The sequence below is a fragment of the Anabrus simplex genome, chromosome 2, assembly GCF_040414725.1.
Source record: "Anabrus simplex isolate iqAnaSimp1 chromosome 2, ASM4041472v1, whole genome shotgun sequence".
In the NCBI taxonomy this organism is placed as follows: domain Eukaryota; kingdom Metazoa; phylum Arthropoda; class Insecta; order Orthoptera; family Tettigoniidae; genus Anabrus; species Anabrus simplex.
In genome coordinates this window covers 1,072,182,343-1,072,190,883 of record NC_090266.1, presented here as the reverse complement: position 1 = coordinate 1,072,190,883, position 8,541 = coordinate 1,072,182,343, and positions in this window count along the sequence as shown.

Genomic DNA, 8,541 nt, shown 5'->3' with positions numbered 1-8,541 from the left:
TAAGGGCCTATAGCTAAATGAATTATGGATACATGTAGCTACTCCCGCGTAACCGTCTCCATCTTCTCTTAGAATATGATAACCCGGTATGGTAAAACGACAATTAGGTGTAAACCAAGTTTCTTGCATCATAATAAGATGGGCCTGGGATTCTTGAATAAGCAATTGTAATTCATGCTTTTTTAGAATTGCACTCCTAACATTCCATTGAAGAATGTTAATCATAAATGGTTAAAATGTTAGCTATATGATCCCGTAATTTGTATATTACGTGAGTGATTTGGCCTCCCGATGGTATCACCACCTTGACGAAGGCAAAATACATTTTGCCGGGTGTTTTGGAGGCTTGCGTGTTCAAATGATCCTTAGAGCTATGCCGGCGGGAGCATATGCTCCTGGTAGGGCCACCCAAGCCGGACAGGTCTAAGGTGATGATCCAGACTAAGAGTGATACCCTGGTCCTCCAGGTTGGGGGTTGGTACGTGGTGCTAACAACTCCACTACCACAAAACTACATATTGTTCAGAAACCAAATCAAGAAAACCGGACGGTCCCAAACTTACGACGACTAAAGCGCGCTAAATGGCAACGATACGGATATATTGGAACATGGAATGTGAGAAGTATCTTTCAGGCCGGGGCTAGTAGAAAATTGGAGGAGGAATTACTTAAATATCAGATAGATGTGGCAGCATTACAGGAGATAAGATGGAAGACAATCGAGGTGACAGATCTACAGCACTACATTTTGTTCAATAGTGGGGAGGAAGAAAATAGAATAGGAACAGGGTTTATGGTCAAGAAATCGGTCAGTCATAATGTGATTGAATATGAAGCAATAAGCCCCAGACTATGCCGGTTAAGATTGAGAGGGAGATTTGCCAACATATCACTAATTAGTGTCCATGCACCAACAGAGGATGCCGATGAGGAAGAGAAAGAACATTTCTATGAAAAAATGGAGCAAGTATATGACAAGTTGCCCAAGTATGATGTTAAAGTTGTCCTAGGGGATTATAATGCCAAAGTAGGCAAAGAGAAAGAAAACCACCCAGTGGCAGGATATCATAGTAAACACCAAGAATCAAATGAAAACGGGTGGAAATTGATTGACTTTGCATTTAGCAAGGAGCTGGTGATAAAGAGCACATGTTTTCCCCATAAGGAGATCCATAAAGAGACATGGATATCACCGGATGGTCTGACAAAGAACCAGATAGACCATGTGCTGATAGATGCGCGACATGCCTCCAATATAATGGATGTGAGAAGCATGCGTGGTGCAGACAGTGATTCAGATCACATACTGGTGAGGATCAAGTTCCGAGAAAGACTGGCAATTAAACCCAGGGACAGAGCTGAGCAGAGCAAGATCTTTAATGTAGAACTGTTAAGGGATGAGAAGAAGGAGGAAGAGTATAGAGACCGGCTGCAAAGAAAGCTACAGATGGGCAGAAATGGAGATGTGGACATCAACACAATGTGGGAGGAAACCAAGATAGCAATAAATACAACGGCGCAGGAAGTACTTGGAGAGAGATGGAAACAGAGTAGAAATAAATGGTATGACGAGGAAGTGGGTAAGGTTCTGGAAGAGAGAAATCTTGCCCGACAAAGAATGCTACAGAGACCCACTCGAAATAATATTGCAGTTTTTAAAGAGAAACGGAGAATAGCAAAGACATTGATAAGGAACAAGAAAAGAATAGAAGAAAAGGAGAGAGTGGATGAAATGCAGAAGAATTTTGAAAACAAACAAGGCAGAAAATTCTTCCATGGGGTTGGACAAGTAAAGAAGGGATATCAACCCAGAGTGAATATGCTTAAGGATGAGACTGATAGACTCATTGTTGGGAAAGAACGAATTCTGGAAAAATGGGCAAAACATTTCGAAACACTACTTTCTGTCAGACCAATAAATGAAGAAAAAGAAGGATCAGACCGTATGGAAACTTCAGAGAGAGATGAGGAGGGTGAATATGGAGATGAGTGTGAGGAGGAAGAGATGGATGAGGAGAATGGAGATGAGGATGAAGACGATATGGGATCACCATCGATTGAAGAAATAAGAAATATTATAAAACAATTGAAGAGCAGTAAAGCCCCAGGGAATGACCTCATAACAGCAGAAATGGTAAAACATGGAGGAGAAGTGTTGGTGAAGAAAATACACGAGATAATTAAAAAGGTATGGGAATCAGGTACAATGCCGGAGGACTGGACACTAGCAAATATATGTCCTATACATAAGAAGGGGTCACGCATGCAATGCAAGAATTATCGAGGTATATCCTTACTGAGTATAGTATACAAAATCCTCTCTACAGCAATAACAAAGAGAGTTAGTAGTAGAGCGGAAAGAATTATAGGGGAGTACCAAGCTGGTTTCAGACCTGGAAGATCGACGATGGACCATATTTTCACCATGAGAATGACTCTGGAAAAGACATATGAATACAACGTTCGACTAGGGCATCTTTTTATAGATTTTAAACAAGCCTATGACAAAGTTAAGAGATCGACATTGTGGAAAACAATGAAGGAGTTTAAATTCCCACAGAAGTTAATAAAATTGACTAAGATGACCCTGGAGAACAGCAGAAGTCAGGTAAAAGTGCAGGGAAGTCTGTCAAGATCTTTCAGAACCGAAGAAGGCCTAAGGCAGGGAGACCCCTTATCACCAGTGTTATTTAATCTAGTGTTGGAGAAAGCTGTAAGATCAGTAACTATTAATCCGGGTGGTAATATTTACAATAGACTGATCCAAATTTTGGCTTATGCAGATGATGTGGTGATATCTGCTAGAAGTAACGAGGCACTTACAACTGCCTTGAGGGAGCTGAAAGATGCGGCTGGGTCCTTGGGCTTGGAGATAAGTGACTCTAAATCTAAATATATGGTAACAGAGAGAAATGGAAGGAACACTGAAAATCTCCAAGTGGATGGTTACACCTTTGAAGCAGTAGATAGCTTCACATATCTTGGCTCAGTAATAACATCAGAAAATAAAGTTGAAACAGATATTGTAAATCGAATTAAGGCTGCCAACAGATCCTACAGGGCACTGAATCCCCTTCTGAGAAGTAAAAACTTAAGCAGGAAATTAAAACTGACTCTCTACAAAACAATAATTAAACCAGTGCTTATGTATGGGAGTGAGGCATGGGTATTGACTGAGGCCACAGAGAGGAGATTAAATGTGTGGGAAAGGAAAGTACTGAGGAAGATATTCGGACCGGTGAAGGAGGGAGATTTATGGAGAATCAGAACAAATGAAGAAATAAGATTATTGTATAAGGAGCCGGACTTGGTGACATCAATCAAAATGAGACGAATTGGATGGCTGGGGCATGTACAACGGATGGAGGAGGGAAGACTTCCAAGGAAAGCACTGACAGGACACCCTGGGGGCAGGAGAAGGAGAGGTCGGCCCCGGATGAGATGGCTGGAGGATGTGGAGACTGATCTGAGGACCGTTGGAGTCAGGAGGTGGCGTAGGCGTGCTGAAGACCGGGATGACTGGAGAGCTGTGGTCAAGGAGGCCAAGGTCCTTAAAGGACCGTAGAGCCATGGAGTAAGTAAGTAAGTAAGTGAGTGATTTGGGGCTCATATCCCAAAGATTGAATTAACAATAGAATTATGCGCTGGATTTCTTTTGGAAGATGTCCTTTCATATGGTGGAATATTGGGGCCTGTGAGGCCGACATATCTCTATTAACTCGATTTTGTGAGGTGAATGTAGTAGGTTGCACTGTTGCATTTGCTGATGACGTACTAGGTTGAAAAGGAAGTTGTACTATAGAGGTATTTTCGTTACGAATGATTGACATATAACCTCTTTGATCGTATCCTGGCGCTGGCGCAGGAGGCTCGGAATGCATTACTACCTGTCTAAACTTCCTTTTTCTCGTATTTTCTGTAGGAGGCGGGGTAATCTCCTGAGATAATAGAGGGAAATGTGTAGGTTTTTGTTCCGGGTAATAAATTGGAAGTGCTACTTTGTCTTTCGCGTCAACAAATGAAATATATTCTGTACTCATGATTTTTTTCAGTTGAAATTGATATTTTTGTTCCGGACACTCTGAAGATCCTGTCAAATGTCCCCATTTACAATATGCACACTTGGTGAATTGTTCCGTGCATTGATTAATGAGAATACTTATATCTCAGAAACTGAAGATTTTACAGACCTGATAATTGGTATTTGGGATCTCCTATAAAAATGAAGAAGCATGTATTTTTTGTTTTTGAAAAATCCAATTAATGGGGGGTGAAAAGGGGGTGAAATTTTAAAATGAGTGTATCTATATCTCAAAACGTTTATTATTTACAAATATAAAAATTGGTATTTAGAATCTATAAAAATAAACCAGACGTATTTTTTTCCTTTCGGAAAATCCCAATAGGAGGGGTGAAAAAGGGTGATAAACGGGGTTGAATGCCTTAAATGGGGAAACCTATATCTCAGAAACAGAAGATATTACAGACCTGAACATTGGTATTTCTGATCTCATTTGAAAATAAAGAAACGCGTATTTTTTGTTTTTGTAAATTCCAATTAATGGGGGTTAAACACGAGTGACAAATGGGGGTGAATTTTTAGGAAGGCTATATTTACAGTATATCTCAGAAATGTAAAATATTACAGCCGTCAAAATTGGTATTTGGAATCTCCTGTAAAAGTAAAGAAACATAGGTGATTTGTTTTTGGAATATCCACTTAAGGGGAACTAAAAAGGGGGTAAACTTTTAAAACGAGCATTTCTGCAGTATATCTAAAAAACTTAACATGTTACCGAAGAGAAAAACAGTATTTTTAACTCTGTTAAATGTAAAGAAACATGTACTTTTGGTTTTCTGAAAAACCACTGGGGTGCAGAGGTAAGAGTGACTGAAAATGGGGTTGAATACTTTTAATTAGCATACTGATATCTAAAAAGCTGAAGATGTTACAGGCGTGAAATTTGGTATTTGGAATCCCCTTTAAAAATAAAGGAATAAGCATTTTTTTTGAAATCCACCTAAAGGGGGAGAGAAATTGAAAAATTAGTTGAATTATTTGTATGAGGTTACTATTATCTCAAAAATGAAAGATTTTGCAGACGTGAAAATTGGTATTTGGAATGTGGTTTAAAATTAAAGAAACACGTATTCTCGAAAAAACCAATGAAGTGGGGGTGAAAGATTTAAAAAATTAATTGAATTAATTGTATGAGGATATATGCTACTAATAAAAACCTTTAAACCTATAAAAACAAAGGAGAAGGCGTTTTGGGGGAAATCATCTTGGGGCGGCGTGAAAAGGAGTTGAATTCCTTTTATGAGGACGCATATCTCAAAAACTGAAGATGTTAGAGTCGTGATAATTGGTATTTAGATGATCCTTTACTATTAAAGAAACAAGTACCTATTCTTAACGGGAAATTTACTTTAGGGGGGGAGTGTGAAAGGAAGTGAACAAAGTGAATTATTTTTATGGGGATACTTATATCTCAGAACTGGAGGTAACAGACGTGAACACTGGTATTTGGAATCTCCTTTAAACATAAGGAAACACGCCTTCTTTTCTGGGGTGGGAGGATTCAACTTAAGGTCGGGGGGGGGGGGTGAAGAAGGAGCTGAGACCAATTGTTTTTACTGTTCCTAATGTACTTATTTTGATCATAAACTGATCATTTTTTTTTGCTAGTTGCTTTACGTCGCACCAACACAGAAGGGTCTTATGGCGACGATGGGACAGGAAGGGGCTAGGAGTGGGAAGGAAGCGGAGGTGGCGTTAATTAAGGTACTGCCCCAGCATTTGCCTGGTGTGAAAACGGGAAACCACGGGAAACCATTTTCAGGGCTGCCGACAGTGCTGATCATTTTTAATCTTTCCTGGGTTCGTTTTCAAGAACCATCTTTTCCTTTGGAGTACATAAAGTTAGATTAGAGTAGAATCTCCTGGCATGGAAATAAAAATTTAAACACATTTGAAATACGCGATAGGAATGATAAAGAACGTGCAATTGTTCACCTCCGTGAAAAAGTCAATAATGCAGGGAAGTATATCATTCGTGTCGCCAGAAATCTCGTGCGCTTGCCTACGCGCGACGATGGTGCTGGTCACATTGTCACCACGACAATTGCTGCAGATGTAATTTACGGCCAAGTAGCGGTCTTGCATTCTGTTGTGGCTCAAATCATCAATAATAATAATAATAATAATAATAATAATAATAATAATAATAATAATAATAATAATAATAATAATAATAATAATAATAATAATAATGTACTGGACCTTCGTCAAAATGTGCGGAAACGGGTCCTGGCCGGGTAATGACTACGATTGCAGTCCAGCCGCGGGTTCAGTACCACCAAGAAACCCAAGGCCACACCACGCCGGATCTTCTCAAGGATTTGATCCATATTAAAAATGCTTATAGGAAAAGATGGCAAATATTTAGGGACCCAACTGACCGGGTAGAATGCCTGGACCTAGCCCGGGAAGAACGAAATAGATTGCTGGACAGAAAGATAGAAAAATGGGAGGAACTTTGCCGTAATCTCTCAGAAAACGAGTCAGATCACGAATTTTGGTGGATTCTCTCAGAAAACGATTTAGATCGGGAATTTCGGCGGATCATACAGAAAACGTTAAGCATTCAATTATAAATTTAATTATAATACCGTAGCGAAGCACGGGTATCTTGCTAGTTTACATATATAAGAAAATATAAAGGTCAAATAATACTGCCTTGAGGAATTCCCTCTTAATTGGTACAAGGTCAGAAAAAGCTTCGCCTACTCTAATACTCTGAGATCTATTTTCTAGAAATATAGACACTCTTTTGTTTAGTTCAATTGCACTAATTTTGCCAGTAGTCTGCCATAATGCATGCAGGTAATTTTTGTCTTGTCTTTAAATTTTACCAAAGAACTTTTCAACATCAGGCACAGTATCATTTTCCAAGAGCAGTACTTGATTCCTTTCTTCAATCGCTCACCCCTGATTATACGCTACCCCCAGTAAATACACCGCATTGTTATTTCTCCATTTTAACTAAATCAATAACCTTAAACGAACTTCAAACTGTTATATCAACGACCAACAGCTCTTCTCCTGGGCCAGACGCAATAGCATATAATGTGATCAGATTACTTCCTTCCCAAGCACAAATTCTTCTTCTCCACTACTTTAATAATATTTTAAACACAGTACACATCCCCGTGCAATGGAACAATTTTTATGTAAAGCCTATATTAAAACCTCATCAACTACCAGATAATCCAGGACACTTTCGTGGGATAGTACTGAGTTCATGTATACGTAAAACATTCTGTAAAAATATACTTCGACGATTAATATGGGTTTTAGATCACTTCAATCTTTTCCCTAAGTACCAATTCGCCTTCATAAAGGGACGTAACACCCAAGATCCAATCAACATATTAATCCTATAGATTTTGTTAGCCCGGTGGAGACAGCAGACTACCATAGCTATATTACTAGACATAAAAGGTGCTTATGATCTTGTATGGCTACACATTCTATGGGAAAAATTTTCTATGTACGGTTTTCCCTTTAAATTCATTTTCATGTTACATCAATTATTTACCAAACGCACATTAACACTAAAATCTGCCCACTACCACTTTCCGAGTCGTCAGACCTCTCATGGCTTACCTCAGGGCGCGATATTAAGCGATATATTATTTGCCTTATACATGAGCGAATTAGAAACAGTAATAACACCATTAGCTCGAGTATTGGCCTTTGCAGATGATTTTGTGATTTACTTTTCGCATAAAAGCATTGATGAATGTCGCCAAACGATTTCGAATGTTGTGAGCAAAGTATTGCAATGGCTAAATATTCACGGTCTAAAACTTTCAATCCCAAAGTGCGCAGCAATGATATTTACCCAAAACGCACTTTTGACAATAGTCCCATTTGTTTTGACGGATTTAGCATTCCTTTTACTAATCAGCACATATACTTAGGTATACGTCTTGATCGTAACCTCAATTGGGAATTTCATATTCAGTCCTTACGTAGAAAAGCAGAAGGTTACCTTAACATTCTACACACAGTTACTAGGCGAAAATGGGGAGTAGAACCATCATTCGCATTACTGCTTTACCGGGCTACCATTCGTTCTTATGTGGATTATAGTGCGTATATAATTGATATAGCACCTAAAACTACTTTAGCAAAACTTGATATAATACAACACCAAGCATTAAGACCTTGTATTTGTGCTCTTAAAACTACCCCCACAAATGCATTGCTAGTCGAAACAAGTGAATACCCTCTCTCCATTAGACCTTTAATGTTAGCAAAAAAATATATTCTGAAACACCTTACTAGATCGAATTCCATTATTATACCCAAACTTCAACTTCTTTTTGAATATTATCAACAACGCCCTCCAAAAAATGGCACATACACAGCGATATATCTGGCTTATGCATAGTTGCATCATCTTCGCGGCTCTGTACTCCGAACACCGCAATTAGACATGAACGCATATCCATACGAAACCCTTAATTTTGAAC